Below are 24,045 nucleotides of genomic sequence, written 5' to 3' on the forward strand. Positions count from 1 at the left end.
GAATAATATTTCACAGACTATATCTTCGAAATAGCAGTTGGACTTGGTAACTTACGTTCGATGGTCTCGTAAATTTCTGAATTTTTCCGTACCAGTGAAACGATGCTTGAAAGTGACCTGAGAAACAGAAAAAAAAGGAACGACGGTCAACATAAATCGAAAATATTTTGTTTGTGGGCGAATGAAACTATGGTAATAATAAGCTGAGGATGCTTGATTGATTTATTCGAACAAAACCTTAATTTCAATCCAATTTATATGTAATTTCTACTCGACTATGTAATTAAACAGCCTGTATATCGGAACCCTACAACACGTTTCACAAAGTAAAAAGAATCAACAACATAGCACTCCTCGTGATTACACTTTTACATCGTGAAAAAAATTCAATTCACCGCCCTCTTACGACACCGATTTAAATTCATGAATTCGTTGGCATACAGGGATTCCATTTCCTAGAAAATTATTAATTGCACATCTGATTTACTTTTCGCGGAAGCCAATTAATCCTCGCGGCGTGACTTTCAGCTCCGTAATTAGTTTCATTTCCACATTAATAAAAACCGCGATAAATCATAGAAAATTTTAATTAGAAGCCCAAGCCCGCACACCCCTACCAATCCGAACTCTCGTTTGCTCGACATTATTGTCACGTAACCGAATCGATCTCTCTCGCTGTGACGATTGCCGAGTCGAAGTCACAGTTCGTCGTTATGAATTTTTACCGACTCACCGCGACAAAATCCAGCCAGAATCGTAATCCGTTACCTTTCTTAGACGAGTCTCAGCCTCTGCTCTGCGGAAAACAGGTGGTTTCCCCTTGTCGATCGCTAACGAGTTTCGTCGAATTCGCGCGAGATACATTTCGATCGTCAACTGGGTCAAACTGCGTCCTCTCTCTCTCTCTCTCTCTCTCTCTCTCTCTCTCTCTCTCTCTTTCTATCTGGTCTGGATCGTAGCTCATAAATTTTTCAGAGGACCACGTCGCGCAACTTCCTTCGCTTTATTGGCAGCCAAGGAAGCGGAATCGTTCCACGGGTTTCCTGTTTCACGAAAATTCCTTCCCGGTCGCGATGCGCGTGTTTCTTTTAAGAGAAATATTCGAAAAATTGAGATTAGTCGAGATATAAGGGGAGAAGGTCGAAGAAAACCAGATAACAGGTGGTTGTTGCATTCTATAGCGCGAATAGTTATTTTTGATAATGCCGAGGAGCAACGACTGTTAGTTCGCTGTAAGTTTTGTTTTTGGATTTGTTCAAGTTTGTCGTTTGAAAGGGAATATTCCTTTTCCAAGATCGATGGTACTTTTATCGTTGGAAGCAAATTTCAGGAATTGGAATTCGTGGAGAAATAAAAGCACTGGAATTGTTAATACATCGGATAATTATTGCGTGGAAATCGACGCCCGATCAAAGGAGTTTCTAGATCCGTAAATTCCTTGGTAAAGGTAGGGGGCAAGGCTGCTGGAATGGAATGGTACTTTACGGTAGAGGAATTGCGGAAACAATAGGCCGGGAACAAAGGCGACAAAGTTTCGCTTGGTGGACTTTATTAAATGAACGATAATGAGCCAGCCGCGTGCATTTAGTTAATTAGTCGTAACATCGAGCAGATCTTGCCTCTCGATCTTGGTAACTGTGCTCTTCACGGTTTAAGCTTGTCTTCTTACGCTCGATCGAGCGTGCAATCTCCCACGAACTGAATAATCCTTGTTATAACGATTAATACGTACGATACCGTAGTTCTCTTTACGAATATTTAACGGTTAAACGATCGAAATTGAGATAATAAAAACGTACGTGCTGTAACGAAAATAAACGTTCGGTGTTGAATGAATATAAGGAGAAACGTTTGATCGAAAACGACACTTTCGATTCTTTTGTCAAATCGCAGAATATCATTTTGATAGAAATATAAGACTACAACAGAGTACAAGGTTTTTCGAGAGAGCATTAGATCGCAGTTTTTTGAAGAAAGTACAGCAGCCGAGTTACTACATTTGGATATAAAAGTTTGAATATAAAATTACAATTTTTTAACGAGGATACAACTTTTGGAAAAAAATAGCTACGACTTTTAATGATAGAAATTTGAATATATAATTAGAACGTAAGGAGAGGAAAAAATCATTGAGTTAGTTCATCTTGGCATAGAAGTTTACCAAAAATACAATTTAATGAATGATTTTAAGCAACGGAACATGAACAATTACGTTGTTCCAAAGTAACTAATATTCCCTGAATGTATCCACAAAGACAACGACAAATTTTAGCAAACACGACGAACATTTTCTGGAATTATGTCAAATTCCCCGGCACGGACACCTCATTTAAATCGAGTCGATTAATCACTCTGTTGTCGGCCACAATCGCATCGCGGAGAATTAATTTTAAATCCGACGCCTTCCACCGAGGAATTCACGTGGTTTCACCGCGAAATTTTCCCCCAGGAGAGTCGCGTAATGATTTAAAATAGCCACGGCCAGCGGCCGAGTATTTTCCACTTTTTTCTCTCCCTTCTCTGTTGTACTTTCCTTTTTCTATCCTTTTTCATCTTTTCTCTTTTCGTTCTTTTAGCTGGCAAAATTTATGTTCCGCACACTGTGTAACGCGGCGGTTCGTTAGACGAAGTTTTAGCCGCTGGTTTGTGATAAGATATTTCTCGCGTGCACTCTTCTATGTCCCCGATTTTCAATTAACGGGTAACGAACGAGCACCTAGATTCTTTTGGCAACGAATCGCATGAAAATGAGCACGTAGAATGAGTTAATACAAGTAGAACAGAGGTTTCAGCGTGTTCTCATTTTATTTCAAACGTTCGCGTAATGAAGATGAAAGGGGAAAGTTTCTCGCGAAAATATGTAATTTAGGAGATAATTACGCAATTATCTCTTTCACGGGACTACAAGTTTCACCTTTTAAATATTTATTACACTCTACTTAGTTATCAAACCCTCTTAACTATTTTCCCAATTATTCGACAGTTTCAAGTTCTTGGATGGAAATGTATATTTCTTGCATTGAAAAAATGATTCGATGTCCCGGTAGCGAATCTCAGACGATTCGCACCAACTAACTCGTTAGAGTGACCCAGTTTCCAAATTCGTATCGCTACTCGCGAATTTTCATCAATTTCAGCGTATTCAATTATCGCCGCTCGACATTATCGCAAAATGCGGTCGATTAAACGCGTTAACCGAACTTCCCGCGACTTTTTGCACCGACCTTAGTGTTCGAAACACCTGCACCGCTTACACGGTCAACCTTCTACAGTTTAGAATCGAGGAACAACCTGATAGAATCTATCAATACTTGTCGTTTAGGTCATAAGTAGGACAAATAACGTGCATTTCCCTTTTTCTTACAAGTTTTACTTTTTCTTTTTATATACAACGCGTTACATTATACGTCGTATTTGGACTCAGATTTGGAGTCTTACTCCATAAAATAATAATTTTTGCAATCGAGTAGCTAAGCCACGACTAAGATAACTCCATTTTCTCAACGAAGTATGAAACATAATCACCTATTCCATCATCGCCGCCCTAAAAGCAGATTACTTACTCTGCTGCACTCGGTTATTGGGTAAATTTATACAAGCCGTTATCCCACGATATAATTCCGTCCTCATACTATGCGACTTAATTAAATTGACTTAAATACACGCAGAATAATCGCCAAGGTTTCCCAGACCTTTAGAAATTCCACAAACAGCTGCAGTCTCTCTGTCACTCGACGAGAAACTCGAATTTTCATCAGAGAGAAAGACAGCTTCGACTCGTTTCGTTTTTATTAGAATCCCGCCACGGTCGTCCTTTGATGAATCTTTGATGCGTATTTCGAAACTCGGATACTCGAGGTTTCGGCTTGGAATTTATCGCTATAAATACGTGAATAGGGTAGCCACAGTCGGGGGATCCTTGTACCATAACGAACGACGTTCGCATACAAATTTTCTTAGAAATCGTTTCATTTCTCAGGCATTTTTCGCGTTGCAGCAATTCCTTGCGATTTTTTATCTCTATCACGCCCTATGTTTCTTATATTTGCCAATTACATTCGCTTTTCATCGATTATAAAATCGAAGAATTGAATTCAGCAAAATTAATAAAAGAAATAATATCTTCTATTCTAGCTACAAAATGCTACACACATACACACACACAAAAAAAAGAAATATGTATATATATACGTAATAGAGAAATTCGTGTCATTTGACGCGCGAGTTTCTCGAGTTCCGTGGGTCTAAAGGCACCCGATTGTCTGCCGGACCTTCCACGGGAGAAAATTGCTTCGGCGAGGCAATCCATTCACTCGCGAGATTATTTGTCCGCGAAAGAGACACGGAACCGCCAGAGGTCGGCCCATTAAAATCCGAATGGAACGGTCGATAGGAAAACACTTATCGTCCACTCGAACGACAAGATGTTGGCCGGAAGTGGAGGCGTCGAAAGGCTCCTTCGTCGTCGGTCCTTTCGCCGAACAACTCCTATTTCATCGCTCCGTGCAACGTCTTTCGGACACCGCTCGTTATATTTTATTTGATGCTCGGAAGAGTCGAGGCTTCTCGCGGCTTTTCGAGTCCCCCAGAGAGGAGGGAAAAGCACCTCGATTCTTAGGAATTCAATCAGCTCGGCCAATCGAGCCTGACAATCGAGTAATCCGGATTGCCAGCTGCACGGCTCAGCGTTTATCCCGGTTACGGGGGTAACGGCTCGATTAAGAAGCAACCGTGTCGCTTCGTTCGACCTCGTGGCGGATAAAAGATATTTAATGGAGTAGTCGAAACTTCGTGATAACGAATAAGGATTTTTTTAACAGTATATATAGGATTTTATTTATTCAGAAATATTTGAAATTAGGGTTTTCAATGATTTCTGTCCTATATGATAAGCTTATTGATAGATGGATCTATTTATAATGAATTAAACAGAAAACGATGGTTATTTAAATACAGTAATGTCCAGTAACTAAGACAAGTAAATGGATAATTTACAACTCGCAACTAATAGCTTGCAATTCATAACAACTCGGCTCTCGACCAACGACTAATCACAACTCGACTTTCAACTCACGACTCTCTGTTAATTCGTCCTTTTCCCTTAAGCATCCCTTTGTCTTTTCTCATAACCCCACCACTTACGTGTTCCGTAATTGCCCATGGTCATGGTCACGTAGGCCTTTTTTCCGCGTAACTATTCGATCGAAGGATCGACGACACATTGATGGGTCGCTCGGCCCATTGAAGTTCCCAGACTCTTTTGGCCCGACGGCACTTAGGCTTTCTCGCGATATTGTTTATGATTTACCCGATATATATCTATTTCTTAGGCAATCTGTCCACGATACTACATATATGCGAGTACTTTTTACGTGAAATGTATACGTAAATAAATTACAGAAAATATAGAGATGAACGAGAATTCCAAGAGTCGATGTAAAGTATAGGATTTATAAACTTTAATAAGAAATTTGAACGAACGGATTACGTAAGAAAACCTCCAAGCGTAATCAAATAATGAGGTATAGTAACCGTTGAATGCAAATAAGAAAGAATAACGAGAGACAGATTGAATTTATACGTGCCTTTCGTGCGTTCTAAGAATGTCTGATCGAATACGGAGTTGTTCTACTTGCGCGCGCCACGACAAACAGTAGACGTGAGTTGTCTGGACAGAGACAGGGTCATTCTCCTTGGAAGAGATACGAAAGGCTGCAAAGTTACCTGCACAGTATCCTCGTTGCACGTTGTTTGCAGAATGTGATCAAACAACGAGAAATCGTAGAATCTCGTGGATAACGAAGCTCTCATTCATCTTGATAATTATCTGATCAAACACGAATCTACTTCTGCTGCAAAGGATTATTTGTCTTAATACGAACGGAAGAAGTATCTCGTATGAAGTATGATTCGTTATTTAATAAAAGAATTTACACAATCAATTTAGAAACTTCTTTGTTTCATTGTAACGTACGAAGAATAAAATGAATGTAATTCTTTGGCTATTTCGAAAAGCTATGAACTTCGTTCGACGAGGTACGATATTAAAAGCACCTTTCTGTAAAACAAATTTATTGGAAACATTATATTTCATAAATCTACCTAAAGATTTAATTAGTTTAACCAAGAGACAAAATCGATTGTAAAGTGATATTGTACCGCTGTTACTTGACAAAGATAACCATAATGAAAGGGTCAAGCTGTACTGCAAACACTCATCCCTTGTCTACATAATACAAAACATAAATTTAAGGCGAAAAAACGAGTAAACAGCTTGGAAACTTTATCGTTTAATTATCAAAGATCCCATATCCATGCTGGAAAACCCAACTCTAGTCAGTTCAATTTCGCTGGTCAGCCGTAGGGACAGGAAAAAGAAGGGGTAACTCGGATCGTCGGTCGGAGCAAGCGACCACGATCGAACCTACAGCTTACCGAACTCGTAGCCCGATAATTCCCCTTCCGCTTAATTTGCCGGCGACTTATTGGCCGCTGCAAAAACCTGTTTTACACTGCACCCTCGACGTTACCGGCGTCAACCCCCTCAACCCTCTTACGGTTAATAGGATTCAACCGCGGCGATACGTACAGCGGAATTATTCCAATCGGGCGAGTTTATCAGCCGGCGAAGACGAAATCCAATTGCGCGCGGACGCGATATGTGCGCATCCATTTTCGCGGTGGTTGGTTCGTCGAAAATTCAGAGCCGATTTGCAATTTTCTTCCTAGATCTATCAACGATACCGAAATCCTTGTGAACTAATCTTTTAATAGAAATTTTCTTCGCAGGATTTCGAATTTTTTGAAAATTTAACACGAATTTTCATTCGCGAAATTTTCATACGAAAAAGGAAACCACGTTCGTCGTTTGCTGAACAATCGGCTATCCGATATAACGATCGACAACGAAGATCCACGCGTGCGATCCTTCGAATAGTAGTCGCGGAAACGTTCGCGTGAAAATGCGGATAGAAGGTCGAACCGACGTCGATAAATTTGCGGCGCGATATTCCTGGGGTTGGGCGCATTGACGAGCGTTCGTTCGTGTCTCTTTTCGAGGCGTTCTCGTCAAACAAAGAACCGCGTCAGATTGGAACACGGCCCCGCAAGAATACCTTCCTTTTCTGGTCGGCACTTTTATCGCCCGACTTCCGTCGCATTCACGTCCACGTGAATGCGTAAACTTCCTGCCTACTACCAGCCATATCGGCACGCTTCTCTTCGTACCGCCGATCCTGGAATATTAATTCTTCACCGACCTTCCTGGCAAAGGTAACTCGAGTGCAGCCTGTTCGACTTTGCTTTCACCCCTTTCCACCCGTATACGAAACTCCAAGGAAGGAAACCAGCATTTTTCTCTTGTTTGGCGTTGTGTAGACAGGGGTGTCAATTCGGAGAATGAATTATTGCGTTCTAGTTCCGTGAACTTTCTCGCAATCTTTTCTCCAAACTTTCCTTTCGTATATGTAGTTCTTCTTTTTTCTTTTCGGTAAGATACTGTGGCAGGTATGTTGTAGACACGTCACCCTGTTCAACGCGCTGTTCTAAAACTCTCTTCTAAGTCTCGTTTTAAAGTTCGTGCTCGCAGATTTTTATAGACATTTTCAATTTCTCGCCGTTTCGTGCTTAGCTTTTCCAATAGACGCGTCTCCCGTCTTCGGAGAAGAAATGTTCTTGCGAATTCTTTTTTTTCCCCCGCGTTCTTTAGCTACTAAAGAAAATCGATATCAATCACGATAGTCGAAAAATTCTTATACGGACCGATACCACGTTTTGTTAATCCATTCGTAAACTTTGTTCTCTAATTTCTAAAATCCTGTAAATTCCAAACTTCTCCCTCAATATCTACACATCACCCATACGATCCAAGCGTTCGAACCAGCCTGTCACCCTGTTTATCGTTCCATTCCGTTCGTCGTGCGACACAGCCGTGGACCGCGGTCGAGCCACCCTATATTCGGTCGCCAGTTGTTCCAGCGGAAACAATGGGCGCGGTTACATCGTGTCGCGCAGTCATTTATTTCCGGCATCGGTGCAGGCCGCTTGAAACGTGAGAAGATTACTCAACCTTCCTCCAACCCTCTTCTCGTCTCGTCTCCGTGTTCGCGGTTATTGAAGATAATTGGGAGAAGTCAGGGGTGGAAACACGACTCTCTCTCTCTCTTTCTCTCTCTCTCTCTCACACACACACACACACGCTCTTTGCCTGTGTGTACAGGTTCGTGTCTCACGCTGATTGCCAGCAGCCACGTGAACCGTTCGCGATTTACACGAGACGACGACGCTCGGCTTTCCTCGGTTTGCGGATCACGGGCGTCGTACCAACATCCCAAACGCTCTTAGGTCCGCTAGTTTCCGGTTGCAAGCTCGCAAGCACGTTGCATTGTTTGTCAAAATGAATCTTCCGCCGTTAAGAGGTGACGGGTTGTCGCGAGAATTCGACTACAGTTTGTTTCCGGTTTACTGAAGGTGAGCTGCTCGAAACAACGTTTATACTAGGGTTTCTTCGAGCACAAGAAGATTGCGTTGCAAGAGAATAGGGTGTCGGTGGTTTCGCTCGGGATTAATTGCTTCTGTTTTGTGGAAACGTTTTTGGTTCCCGCTTTTGCGTTTGTCTTACGGACAAGTGATTTGGGAAAGACGCGGACGAAATTCGTTTAAGAGATTTAGAGACGTGCAAGCTCGCGCAAATGGATTATATTAAAATAATGCACCAGGCTATTCTTGATAACATTTCGTCCTTCTTTTTTCCTAGTTTCTTTGATATTATTATCGTCCATCGTAGTTTGATACTCGGTGAATTTGTATATTTCTGTTAAGCCACTGTCACAATACGAAATGTACATGGAAAATTTTAGATACTTTCACCTGTAATCTACCTGTTAATAAATAGCGATATGAATTTAACGCTCGATGAATTGTCAGATCTTCTTTGGAATATAGAAATTTGATACCTGAGTTGGTATTTCGTAAAAGAATCGTGATAGAAATTTTACTTTATACGAAACATGGCAGAGCGTGAATGAAAATGAGAAGAAAGGACATCGGATTGATAAGTTTTATCGGAATAAATTATCCTTGTAACCGTTTAAAATCATTATTTCGCTGTAATTTTATATTAGTTCCCTTTGTACAGAATTCGAAATAAAACGCGTTATTTCAGCTTTGAGACATTAAATATAAAACTGATTATTAATGTTGTACCTGCAACGTATCTTACATCTATCGATATATCCAACCATCCGCTAACAATAATAATGGAATCGATGAAACGGATTAACGAACGTAATTCGATACTAACCAAAGAGAAATATTTAGCAACGTTTGTTAAAACGTACATCAAATCGAAAAGATCATACGCAAGGAAAATGACTGCTATCGCGGTTCCGATTAAAATAGCATCCCGACAATCGCAATTAGCCAATTGCTTATGGCAATTAATCCGAGAATTTTAATGTTAATATAACTAGGTAAATTACTCGTGACAGCTAGTAGAATAGCCCAGTACGTAGCCAGACAAATCTCGTTTAAAGAAATACCTTCATAAAATTCACCTCGTTCTTTTCCATTACGTTGCCGATAAAAACAGCTTCTCCGCGGTGTTACTCACATTTTGAAATATAAATTACGATTCACGACTACCCCTCGCGCAAGCCACATTACCCAACCTACAATTCCAAACCCACGCCTTTGCTACGATGGGAAACCATTGTGGTCAAAATAATCTCAATTGCACCATCTAATTCACACCTCCGTCCACGATTTCGAACCTGGTGAATAAAACATTCATCTTGCAAGGGGATGAAACGCGAGCAACCTGCGAGGGAAACCAAACAATTTCCATGGTCCTCTACGGAGCGGTTTCCATCGAACGAAACCCACGTATCAACCAGACCAAATTATTTTTTTATAACGACATCCGGTATCACGGAAGCTTGTCGCGTTGACTTTTCCCAGTTCCACGTGTTTTCTGTACGCAGGAATTTTTTTGCTACCAGGCTTAGTTCTCGTTTCCTCCATTTCTTTTCTGCTTGTTTCAAACGATCGCGATGGATCGCTACCGCGACAAGGGAGCTATGGATACGGTTGGAAACGGCGATGCGAGGCGACGGCGACCTTAATCCGCGCACCCCATCCTCGCCAGGCCGGATATCTATGTAAATAAGCGGCTTCACGACCATTTCAACGAGCAACGATCAAGAACTCGCTTCTGTCTGCTCCTAAACGTTTCTGGATATTACAGGGTGGCGAGGAAACGTTCCGTTTCTCCTGGGAGGGTTGCAAGTTGCGTAGAGGTCGGAGTTTAACTCGAAGCACTTTCGAAACATCTCTTTCCATCGTTCTCGATAGAACGTTCGTGTATTTGGCAAATGTTTGAGAGAATAGCTTGTAACTTGAAATATATTAATAGTTAAAAGTTTGAATACCTAAATTGTCGAGAATTTATCTTTATATTCTATTCCGAGAGATTTTACAAAGGAAATATTAATCGTCCCTTTGCGTTCTATTCATCGACGAATTTCAAAGCGATTAGGGTGGCTTGCAAGTATGTGAACTCGTCTAATCTAAATTTACGTATAGTTCTATATCTATATAATCTAAATCTCAGCATAATCCTATATAATCTATGTAATCTAAACTTGTATAGTCTGAAATCTTACAAGTACGTAGACCGAACAGCACAATTTCGCCCGAAGCTCATCTAAATCGAGTCTAGAGAAAATTGGATCGATTATTGGTCTGCAGCTTGGTGGAATTGTAATCGATCACCCATTGATCCATCGCGGACTCTTGATGTAATCCAATATAAGCGGCAAGCTCTACGATCAGGCGTATCTACCACCGCAATCATCTATTATTCCTCGTCCACCTACACGCGTCCATCCAGGCCAATCTATATCCACTAAAACGTCACGTTATGCTAAACATTCGATTCCCAGCAAGAACCTATTTCTTAAGAACCGACGTTGGATCGATAAGAACAGTACTTTACGAGTTACGATAAATTTATCGCAAATATACTGTTCACAATGGTCACGAAATTGTTTGAACAGTCAATTGCCCATTATGTTAACGAGTCTCGATTAATTAATTTCATTATACCACTTTTAACACTGATTATACTCGTACCTTTTTACCAGCTGTATGTTAGCATTAACGTCTTGTAACCTTCATATACATTTCTCGATTGCTTTTAAATTCTACAAGGATTTTTTTTCATGCCAGTTACCCTCGATTTCACAAGAAATTTCATTTTACACACGCGAAGGTAGATTAAGTTCCCTCGAATCCCATTAAAACTTCTCGCCTTCCATAACCATCGACCATCCGTTAACGAATCGAACCGGTTACCCTATTCCAACGTCTCGCCCCGCAATTCTCCATAATTCATCGATCCGTCGAACCACCGGTGTTCTCAAGGATTCCTCGTGGAAAAACTACCCTCTGCCTCTCGCACCCTTTCCTACCTATCCTCTGGTTCCATTTTCACGATGCTTAAGTGGTCACGTTCGACGAAACGCTGGGAATCGGAAACTCGCGAAGGAAGTTGCGGAATCTTCGAGAAGGAAACTGCGTTCCGATAAAATGACTGGCGTGTCTATATATCTACGACTGCTAGAAGATATCAGCCAAGGATAGAAGGATCACTTTGACGCGACGAACGATTCTTAGTCGTGTTTCAAACGAACAGAAAAAGAGAGAGAGAAAGAGAGAGAGAACATTCTCTCGGATGCGTGTGTCTGCGAGGCCACCGCGTGTAAAAGCATCAGAGAGACGAAGCAACTCGTTGAAAAGTTTCACGTCGAGCTGCCACCACCTCCGACATTTCAACCGAACCGCTTTCTCGTACAACACCCCGTACGCTGAGTTTTCCGTGACTCTCTATCTTTCTCTCTCTCTCTTTCTCTCTTTCTACCCTTTTGCTCCCGTTCCCAGTTTCTTCTTTTCTTACGCTCGTTCCCATTCGGTGACTTCTTCGACGACACACGGCAACTCGCGAGATTTCATTTGCAACACGGATAGGGTGGCTATTTGAATTTCCTCGGGGCGAAGCTGAGATTTTTTGTCGCTCGCTCGAGTGGCAAGTTCGATAGCGCGAAGGCTGATCCTTGAGACGTCCGTTTCAACGCGGATATTGTGATTTCTTTTTGCTCGGGAAACGTTGGTTAGATCGATCGATTTTGATAAACGCGGTGTATTTGTTCAATTTTCGAAATATCGCGTATATCCTGATTTTTACAGATTTCGAAATTTCACGACCATCGTGTTAGTAGTCACTCCGAATGTCGATGAGTGACGTTTGGATAAAATAGAAAGCGAGGTTATGGATAATTCGGACGTTGCATTGTAGATTATTTTAGAATATTTGAAAGATTGATATTTCGAATTCTGAAAATTTCCTGTAGCGTTACGTGAAAGAGAACACAAAAAGTGTATAAAAAGCCGAAGAAAGGGATCGTGAAAGATTCAACGAGCGTGGATTTCAGAACAAACAAATAAAAAATGGGACCGAGGAAAAAAGGGTTGTCTGTCACGAAACGAGGGCACAAAATCGATCGTTCACGTTGGATTTTGACGAGTCGAAATTGTTTGAACGTCTGGTTCGTCGAGCCTTGTTCGACGTTGACGCCTGTTATCTTCGTACGAGGCTCCTCTTCTCAATCAGCAGTTGACGTACGGTCGACTTGTTTCGCCATTAAATTACATCCGCATCGGTTTGCTATCTGGGATTAGATTGTCAACCGAGAATTATTGTCCCCCGCGCTGTCGCAACATGACTGACGTATTGTAACGATTTACGATAATCGACTGTAACAGGCTAGACACGTAGCGGGATCTAGCTGATAAACCAATAATAGATCAGGATATTTTAGCTGGCGATGGTGTGACGCGTCTCGCCGCGTATTCGTAGACTATGAAACCGACTGACGATCGTTTCTCGATACCGCGTTTCACGACTCGTTCCATTTATATCGCGTGCACCGGAGAAAACAAAAAGATTGCGAAGACCTGCAACGTATGAAGCTTTCGTAATGAGAATTTTGTTGGTTTGCTTGAGAAGACAATTGTAATAAACCGCAGATTTGTATATTTCTATCCAACGTTCGGAAAGTAATTTCGTCTCTTTCGCTTAAATGTCGTTAGTCCGTATTTTTAAACGGTCAATTTCGTTCTAATCTATAGGATGATCGTATATTTTGACTACTGACGTTTCAAGGAAAACTTGTTTTTGAATCTGACAAGCCATTTTTGTTTGTTGTCGAAACCAAAATGGGAAAGCAAAGTGAACTTTCCTGGCTTTTGCTCTTTTGTTACTGTAAAGGTAAAAACGCAGTGCAAGCAAAAAAAAAATTGTGTGACGTGTATGGCGAGGATGTGTTGACCGAACGCCAGTGACAGAATTGGTTTTCGAAATTTCGTTCTGGCAATTTTGATCTCAAAGATGCATCGCGTGCTGGAAGGCCAGTGACGAAGACCAAATGAAGTCATCGGTGGAAGCAAATCGTCGCTTGACAGCACGAGAAATTGCTGCGAGATTGAATTTACATAACTGAGTGAAGCTATTTCCTTCTATTAAAAAATCGTCTTTCATTTCCATGTAAAAAAAAAAAAAAAAAGAAATAAAATTACCTTCCGAACAATCCATTAGCTGAGTCGACTGGCGTAACAATAATATGATTAATGATTCCCTAATAATCTTATAGTGTTGTGGCAAGATTCGATTGGGCGCAATGATTAAACGTCAAACATTGTTCTCTGGACAGGCAAAGACCGAGAGTACGAGTTTAAAGCTGCAGGTTTCTGCGTTACACGATTGCACTCTGATTGATGGATTACAACAGGCGAATGTACTGCCTTCGTCTTGAGCTGCTTAAACGACACGTGATATGTTTGAGCGATGATACTGCATCCGGATACCTTAGCCGATATTTAATAGCAATAAGTGGATAGTATCGAATCATGTAAATCAAAGTTCTTCGTTAATATTATCATACATATATTTATCATCTTCTGCCTCTCTTAACATACAACATCCTAAAACGAAATACCACAACACGTAATTTTTACGTTAACGACAGTTTCACCCAGTTTCGGACTTGCTCTCTCAAGCGGCTTTCAGTATCAAGGAAACGAACAAATTACGGCCGCGGAAGTGTTAATTGGAGTATTCAGACTTTCACAACGACCTAGTTTACGATTCAGTAAACACGTATACTTCCTTCCTTAATTATATCCTTAATTACAAGCCTGTGAATTTTCATTTCGACTCAATTGACCATCATTGCAGAAAAGAAAAAAGATACTCAACTCCTTCCATTTTTTTCTCTTACCACTTCATCATTCACACCACCGCTCCATCTCTTCCAAAATTAACCCTCCCACACCCGAAATTTCCAACCCCAATAAGAATCACACTGGACTCTCGCAATCCCAGCCACCTTATCGAGATATCGATATCGAAATCCAGAGAGAAAGACAGAGAGAGAGAGAGAGAAAGAATCCCGTTTCTTCACTTTGGATCAATCTCCGTCGATATGAAGCAGCAGTTTTTTTCCTCTCATGACCATCCTTCGTCCTTCCCCCCCCTCCCTTTGCATTACTCCCTTATCCCTTCAGAAACGTCCAGAATCGAGGAAAATGACCCGAACCGAAGCGACTGTTGGCCTCCAAAAATCAATATCCTTGGACATCAAAGTATATACGTATGTTGGTTTTGGGAGACGACGATCGTCGTCGTCGTTATTTCTATAGGCCTTACTGGTTCGCGCGCCGATTTTAGAAATTGGATCCGACGTGGCATAAGCCGTGATTCATGCCTGACCGTAGCTGGCCTAACGTCCAGCTACGACCTATAGTAATCTATCGTGAAACGGGGCTTTCGGGCTGCACAATCGCGCCGATAACGCGCAACGACACGCCGATAACAGGATTTAGATAGGGGGAGGAGGAAAGAGTAGGGTCGAGCGAGAGTAACCGTTCTCCCGAGCTACGAGAGAGTTAAGTAGAATTCGCCGAAAGATCCTATCGATTGGATCAGCTGTCTCCGATACCATGTTTCGAACTAGCAATTCTACCTTGGTTTTGCGAACGATGTTTTGCGGTGTATCTTGCGTAACTTTGATAAGATTGGAATTTTAGCGAATTTGATCGTTAGGATGTGATATAAAGCGTCGTAAGTTGCTACTTACAGCACGCAATTAAAAAATAGGTGGAACCTAAACGGAGATTTCTTTTATCTAACGAGCATCGATCAGCAACTAATATAATACTTTGGGTTTTTAATATTTTTGCGTTATATGCGATCTCTTAAAAAAGTCTAGGGCGAGATTCATTTTGACGTTACAATTATTATTCTTTTATCGGAATATAATTTTTAAGTGTAACTCTTGGCATTTGCGTTCATATTTATCAAATAAAAATCCGGTCGCAATTTTCCACTTTTACGATATTGTTAGCGATTAAGAAAATATTACGTAGGTTAAAAAAACTAATTCGCTACTATCTGATGTTCCCCTACATCGATTCTTCTATAACACCAAAAAGGAAAGAAAAGGGAGGAATCGACGAGCTGACGAACCCCCATAGCTAGCCAGTTTCCTGTGGGTCGAGTCCGTGAAGGGTTTCATTTTGGCTGGCAATTTCCTCGGACGATCTCGTCGGGATACGACAGAGTGGCTGCTTAAAATTCTGACTCGGGGTGGGGATGTTATTAAGCATACTCCTCATGACATGTTCCTTTCTCCTCTCGTTCCCTTCTGCACCTCTGTCGGCGACCAAGAAACGTTCTTCCTTGTGTGTAACGGAGGGAAGAAGGCGAGCCTCGAGAATCCATTTGAATTTCAATATTTTTGAAGCGCCTGCGATCGATCGCCGTCTCCTCCGGTCGAGAATCGTCGTGACGATGGACTTTTGTCGCTTCTTTCGAATGCTTCGTAGATCGCTGTGTACGCGCACGTAATTTCCTCAATTTCACAGCGAAACGTTAATCGATAATTATTTCGGTGTCTGATTTCTGTCCGAGTACAATTGTTCCAAAGGTACATTTAGAGTTCGTTTAAATAAGCAGAGATAAAAATTGAAAAGATTCGAAAAATATATACAACATAGAAAGTTGCTAATAGTTAAATCGTAGAAATAGTACGAACAAAACTGAACGAGAAATGGGTTACACTTTATAGCGCCTAAAGATTTAAACACATAGACCAGATGATGGAAATAAACTCAGAACACCTCTTTCCATTTATTAACGCGATAAAGAGGAGCAAATGATCAGGCGCGCAATCATCACCACGGAGAAAAGTAGGCTCGTTCCTTTCTTTTTTCCTTCCACTCTATGAATGGGACTGTTTTTATCCGCGTAAACAACTTTACGATTATAGCTCGCGCTTAAGGGCGGGTGAAGGGCCTGGCCGGAGAATTCTGTGGGAAATTCGGCGATAAAAACGGGACGCGCGATGCTTCCTTTCCGAGCTAAATTACCCGGGCATACTTTACGGGATCTAATTTCGAATACCGTAAATAACTTATGAGGGTAACCGGAGATCCGGCTGCCGCTGCAGTTTCCCCTCTACTCTTCCGGTTTGTTCGCGTTGCATTCGTCGCCGGGCAAAATTCGTTAACGTAAACGAACCGCTATTGCACCTCCGCGTACATACGTACGTGTACACAAACGCGTAGTATTATAGCAAATGGGAATACAGATCGTGATTTGTGTCTTCGGGTATCGATGTTATCACTTATTAACAGATGACGAAATTACCCTGGGCTGGTGGTTAAAACCCTTAATAAACGTTACATTAATTCGGAATTAATAAGCGCCGAATAGCGACGAGGATATCACCAACCGGTTCCCAAATATTTCAACGTCCACGGGGATGATATTACGCAGCGGAAGTTCACGCGCCGCGCTATCTGTCATCGCGAACGTGCCACGCTCCATCGAGCTTGCTTATTTTCCGCGATAACGCCGCCCAGTGATCCTGTGTCCCTTGTTGCATTGCTGCTGGAATGCGAACAGACGCGAGCATGTAATAACGTACGGTCCTGCAATATGGCCCGTCTACGAGCGGCCATTTAATATTCACGTCTCCTTCACACCATAGTTTCCTATCTTCTTAGATCTACACTCAGTATTTTCGCATCAACACTGTTTTGTGATAAAGTAAAGCTCTAAAACCTAATTCTGACAGTTATACGAAGGTGAGAATGTTAATTCCGAAGGTGGAAGGACAGTTTGAAGCATCTTACTGACAGGAAATGAACGAAGAAACTACGTTTTCTGAGAGTTAGAAGCTTATTTCCTGGACCTTAGAACGAATTCTCAATTCCATCTAGAGAAGAATTGCATTTACTTTAACACGGAAGTCTTTCTTTTTTAAGGTTTTATTGCGATGTTGGGCATTTACACTGATGTTTATGATCGTTCATGGCTATACTTCTATTTTCATAATTAGAAATATTATTAGAAAATTAGAGCAACATTCTAGGAATATCGAATAGCACCGATTAGGTATTATGCAACGAGGAAACACGGATGAAAATAAATTTTAGATTAGCGTGACACGAACTAATGAAATTTGGATTTAGAGTCAAGTGTTCCGAGAGTTTAGCTGACGAAGAATTATGAAGGTTTTACGATATACCATTATTAATGGGATATTCGGACAGATGTTATTAATTCTACGGTATTAACAGCCAATTTTCGAGTATTATACAGAAAGTTCTAGATCCTTCTTAATATTTACTAACCCTTTGTAAGAGGAACCGGTGTACTTATGCACGTACGTAAGTATCCTAACTGAACATTTTCCGCGTGGCTGAAACGTACGAGGGGAAAAAATTCAGTTCTGCTGAATTTCGGCGAACTTAATAAGAATACCCGGGAAATTATACTGCAATGCAGTTCTGCGTACGTAAAACTGCTTACGTAACCAGATCTTCCGACCTACGAGCAAATACACCTAATTCCTCTTGATAATCCACTTTCCAAACAAAACTGTTCTACTCGATCATTAATTTAAACATCCATTAATCTTTGAAGATTCAACAAACATTTTGGCTCTTTATTGTTCAAATACTGCAACCTCGTCAATTACGATGATAAAACTAATAATGCTAAATTCTAAGGTAAATATAAAAGGCCAATGTTTCTGTGTTTTTCAATTTACAGACTTACGAAACTAAATATGCGTCCCTCGGTTATCGACGCTCTCTCAACGGTTCTACACACCGATCAGCTCGTCGACCAGCACAACGAGGAATAAACTCATCTGACCCATTTCCGTATTCCACTCCATTTTACTCTGAGAACCACCCCGTGCCCGGCTCAACCCCCTGAGACACACCGTTACTCCAACTTCCTCACGGTTCTCCAATAATTTTCAAGATAAGTGGCCGAGGTTGACCGCGGTTAACTCGGTTCCGGTCCATCGTGGCCAAGTTTCGCAGGGCTACTTCCGTTCTCTCGAGTTTCTTAATTTTTTATTAACAGTCCGACACCAGACTTCGAGTTTACTCGAATCCTTATCCCGATGGATCGAGTTTCGCGGTTTCGTCTCGTCCCTACGAATTTCTTCCCACTCGTGGCCTCTCGTGTCGATCGACGTTCCTCCGTCTTTCCTCGTTACTCGTCACGCCAAGAAACTCGTAACCCCGCCCAACCGACGATTTTCACCCGTTTACCGCCCCTTTCGTTGATCTTTCGAAAGCTTTAATTCCGACTCATCGCTAGTCAGTCTGCAAGTTATTGAATGAAAAACGAGCAATCGCGCAGCCGTGTCCCGCTGGAAATCGTATCGATCAAAGATAATCGGGAAATTATATTTGCCCTCTGCTCCACGAGAACCCTGGCCTGTCGCAAAAATGGTCCCAGACGCGTTTCAATATTTACGCAGCTCGTAAGGACGAGCTGAAATTCATCGTCGAGGGTATTTTGCTTGGAACGTTGTCAAGATCCTTGGCTGAATACTTTCCACGGTGTACGAAAGCTGGAAAGTAATCGAAACTGTTTCTACTGGGATAACGAGTATCGGAAATTGAAGTTACGAATTTTAAAGCTGTACGGAGCCTTTCTTACACTATATCAGTTATTGCTACGTTCTTCTTTGCTTCGTATACATCTGTTTAGCGATTAAACAGTAGATGTTCGTGCAAATTTATACCACGTGCTTGCTAGAACAGCAACAGAATTAGAAAAGATTTAGGGAATTGCTTTGAAACAGAAAGGAAAGTATATATTTTCCTATTAAACAGTTGAATAATTAATAACCAGCTATGTCTCGAAGTAATTTCACACATGTCTGACGCGTTTTGCTGTGTAAACGATGGACAGGTTAAGGAACCCTTACGATGGAATTAGAAATAGAACGCGAAGGTTGAAACGGAACGGGTTTGGAGAGTAAGACGCGAGGAAAAAGAATCAATTGATCGAGTCGATGGGCTGGGATTCGGGGCTGGATTTGTCATGTGACGCGGCAAAGAATCGCTCCAATTAATTGGACTGCCTCTCGACCTCTGGAACTCTCTTAGCCAGAGCTTAAGCGCGTTTTAATTAATCGTAGATGATTTCTTTCTTTCTCATCCCGGCTATGTACGCCTTTGCCGACAATTCGGTTTGATTCCCCGAGTGGTCGAGCAAAATTCTGTTTTCTTCTTGAGAATTTTATCCAGCAAGAGAGATTAACTCTGGAAATACAAAGGCTCGTAATTTTTATTACAGACGAAACTTTCATTCGTCGCGAGTAACTTTTCATATTTCACAGTTTGCTAGAGCCACGCAATAATTTTTCTCGTATATTCATATATTTCGTAGTATCTGAAAAACATCCCAATTTCTGTCGATGTTCGTATTTTAGAACGAAGAAGATAACAAAGAGAATCTTATAATCACGTGTACGATTAAATCGAAATAGAATCTTCAATCGTAGAATGGGAAAAATTGATAGGAAGATGAGAAAACTTTGTAGTTGAAAAGACTATTGTGTTTTATTTTTATTCGTTCCTATTTTGACAACAGATTGATGGAATTCGATGTTTCACGGGTAAATGGAGGACCGTAATATTTCAATAACAGCCAGGAAACAATTCGTCGACCGGCTATGGACGTGGGTTCATCTCGTCTGAAAAACGATACCCTCTCGATCGATAGGCATTATGCGTATTGGTTGTTCCTAGCTTTCTAGTTTTTTTTTTTTTTTTTTTTTTTTTCAGTATTGCCTTCTGACCCTCTGTCGGAAACTGTACCTCACTTTCATGGTTTTCAACAAGGACGCCTGGTAATCTTCTGCGCTTCCTTTTGAAGCCCGCGATTCGATCTCGTTGATTGATTCTCTAACGAAGTGCCTCAAATAAGTAACAAACGCGTTAATTAAAATTAAGAGCGAACAACGTTCGCGCGCTCGAACGTTGAACTTTGACGCTGGAATCATTTTCGATGGCAATTTAATTTTTTCGAGGGTAAGAAAGGTAATAGAGGGAAGATTTTAAGATAAGATTTCTGGTGGCAGACAGACTTCAAGAAATAGATATTCAAATGGTAATTACGAATCTAAGCTGTTAACAAGAAACGTTGAAACGTCTCGAATCGTGTTCCATCTAGGCTAAACATCTACGGTATATTCAGTTATGGCGCGTCTTTGAGGAAGGATGATTCAAATGATAATTAGGAGATAAAGTTCTGAGAGATTCGTGGAAATACTATAACTCGTGCTTAAATTATTCCACGTAATATCCTCTATTAAAACATATTACAGAACATATCAAAATGAATGGTATTTTCGTGAAACGAAGATGTAAATGGCACAATCAGAGAAGCGACTGAAGGTTCAATCTCAAACGACAAAAGACACCATTATATTCAACTTCGCAGTGTCTCTTCGTTCCCTCTAATTTACTTGCAATCGTTATGAGCAACCAACGAATACGCGCTGCTCTGCAGTCCATAAACATCTCCCAGAGTTTAACGTTTCATACGTTCTTAATATATTTAACAATATACGTAATATTTTCCATATATACAATTCTAAAACTCTATACAATTCTTCGATTATTAACGACTCGTTAGTACCATTCCTCCAATAATTGTCAAAAAAAAAAAAAAAAAGATACGAAGAAACGTCAACGTCGACATATCGTCGAAATGATTTTTCGTCGAAAAAATTGCCACGAAAATTCTCTTTCCCAAGAAACAGCCAGTCACCGAAAACGCGAGTGGAACGATAACGAAAGCAAGACACTTTCAACCCCCGCGACTAAGACCGTCCGTCCACCTGTCTACGAGGCGGTTGCTTCAATTTCTGTCAGTCTTCCACCCTCCATCGCCCCCGCGGAGAGGCGTTGTTATCGGTTTTTCGTCTGCCAGCGAACAGAATCGTACGTGCCTCGACAAACGTTTTCGCCCGGCGCTGTATGGCCGAAGCGTGTACCTTTTGTCCGTCGTTTGTCCCGATTCTCCGCGTCGTTCGTGCGCGTCCATCGAGTGTCCACGTTCCACGGACGTTGCGCTTTCTCTTTTCCGTTTCGGTCAGCTCTCTGTTCGTCCTTTCGATTCGACGATAAGCGCAGCCCTTTCTTTACCTGGTTGCTCCCTTCGTCGCCAACGCGAGAAGCTTCCCTCGAGGACGTTTTCCTCTTGTTCCGCGCGAGTGGCTTATCGCCAATGTTTAATCCTCCCCTTCCTCGGAGCGGGACTATCTTTATTTCCATCGCAATACGCCGATCGAAACGACAGTAAAAGCGACGAGAGACGACGATTGAATTGTAAAGCACGTCGTGGGAGTTACTACGGGCGCGCAGGTGAGACGGCGAATTAGACGTCTGCGGCCAACCCTCGTGCCATCCTTTCCTTATAGGCTGTGAAAGATTTTTGATCGCGTTAATCTACTCGACGATCGCGGATGTCGGTTTTTACACAGAACCCGATGGATTTTATTTGCTTCAAACTACGGACATTTATGCAGCCATAGAAAATTTAAATATGCGAAAATGTACAGGATGTATATACATAGGCAAAAGCACAGGGAATATCTAAAATGTCTGTTACAATTTATCTTGGAATACGAAACAAATCTCTATTTAGATCTCGTTTATTTACGTACGTGTGTTCGTAGAAATTTGCAGTCATACAAAGTCAATAATACTCGCACAAAAAAAAAATAATTGGGAAAGGCTCGTGAATGCCTTTACGGATGTACCTAGTCGTTACAGAGAAACGTCGATGTAAAATTTTTCTCCTCTAATGGAAATTTTACTATTTCTGACTGTCGGAAGCCATTGATGGCATAAACTACTCGGTACGCGTAGATAAAAAAACAATTTAAATGAAACGAAATACGAAGTAAAAGGTATCGTGTTACGAGTCGTTAAGCAGAGCAACAACTTTTCAAGCTTGGTTCGCATTTAGAACATGAAACTTTCATCACGAGTGTTCACGGTGATTAAAAGTGTTTTCCCTTTAGCATGCGAACGTAGACGAACGACAAGCGTGCAGCATTCCCGACGTATTTTTCACCGGGACGCGAATATATTTTTTATCGTGCTGCACGACGCGTTCTACGTACCACCCCCTTTAAGTTCTCCGTCCCTCCCTTATGCTTTATTTATCCAGGACTGGAGTTCGCTGCCTAATATCCACCGGCCGTAATGAAGATAAGGCACGGGGAAACGAAGCGAGTGGCTGCGCTTGAACGTCGAAACTTTTCGCATAGAGCTTCGCGGCAATTGCCGCAACGCTTTCCGCGGAAACGCCTCGAGATAAAACTTGCGAATAACACCGAACCGTTATTTACAATTACGTACGCAGCCAGCCAATCTGGGACCACTGTTTTCTCTTCGTTTCTTCGAAAGCAGCGCGCTCAATTCTTTCGAATTTGAACATTTTCGCAAATTTCAGATTTTTACCAGATCCTTTGATACTACGGAATTCTTCGATAATTCGATGATTAATATATACGTGTTGATCGTACGTACATGGATATCGATCAACAGTATATTATATCGTAATATGTATAGCATTCTTCGATGCTAGAGTAGAAGAAAGTTTCTTCGATAAGGGAAAAATTATTTTCATCTCGTACAGTAAAACAGGTCAAACGTATTTATGGCATAGAACGACGCGATGATGGTTAGGAATGTTTAAAACGGAATAATGTGAGAAACTGTGTGCAGAATAAGAGGGATATAAACGTGGCGCGTAAAAATTCCGAGGTATTGTGAGATTTACGACTCTATTTCATATGTTAAGAAGTTCGCCGACTCGCAGCAGCCACCTAAGATTCTTCGAGACATTCAACTTTGAATAATATCCTTAGCACCGAACGATTCGGGTTTTCGTGTGTAATTGAATCCTCGTAAAATTTGCTACGTAGAAACTCGATTTAAAAATACACGCGAAGTTCTCGAGTGGTTTGGAAACTCGGAAATTCTTTCCACGTTGATAACTATCTTTTAACGGAAACATTTCTCCAATCATAGTAAATGTAGTTTATATTTTTGTTCTGTTTTTTCTCGATCTGTGTCGCGATCGAAAGAACCTTAATCTTCGACCAGGTCCACAGAGGATACCAAGGCTCCAGATTTTTCTCCCTCGAATTCCAGACGAAATTTACGAGCCAGTTCGTTCGGTTGGACCCTCAGATAGAGACCCTTTCAGATGGAAGCTGCTCGCGTGTTTATCTACGGCCATACACTCGCCAACCGTCATTACCGATATTTGTAACACGATCGAGCTGAATTTATAACTGTACAGGACATTAAGCCGGTCCTATGCGAACTTAAACTTCCTGAAAGCTTGCTGGTAAGCAAAATCTGACGCGACTGTTTATATTTTCCCCCAAATATGAACAACCTTCTCGTACTTCTATTCGCGTTTAAAATATCAGATAAGAATGTAAATAGAAACTTGATACAAACTTATGATATTTCGAAATATCAAACAATAAGGAGTGTAACGAATTCTATTCTTGGACTTCTGAGTCGTTAAAAAATTTACGCCGTCCTATCTTCTTCTCTCTTTGTTTAATCCTCTGCATTTGCATAATAAGATTT

General features: G+C 41.3%; 2 protein-coding genes across 3 annotated transcripts in view; one reads left to right on the forward strand and one right to left on the reverse strand.

The window, feature by feature from the left end:
- LOC139990929 (peripherin-2-like) overlaps positions 1-24,045 on the reverse strand; it is a 347,906-nt gene that overhangs the window by 122,074 nt on the left and 201,787 nt on the right. For both annotated transcript variants that reach the window (XM_072010586.1, XM_072010587.1), the window contains one exon: positions 56-117. The gene's annotated coding sequence lies outside the window, so the exon portion shown is untranslated. The remainder of the gene's footprint in view (positions 1-55; positions 118-24,045) is intronic.
- Positions 1-24,045, forward strand: part of LOC139990927 (uncharacterized) — a 129,227-nt gene that overhangs the window by 22,470 nt on the left and 82,712 nt on the right. The gene's annotated exons all lie outside the window — the stretch shown is intronic.

This window comes from Bombus fervidus, chromosome 9, assembly GCF_041682495.2.
Source record: "Bombus fervidus isolate BK054 chromosome 9, iyBomFerv1, whole genome shotgun sequence".
Lineage (NCBI taxonomy): Eukaryota > Metazoa > Arthropoda > Insecta > Hymenoptera > Apidae > Bombus > Bombus fervidus.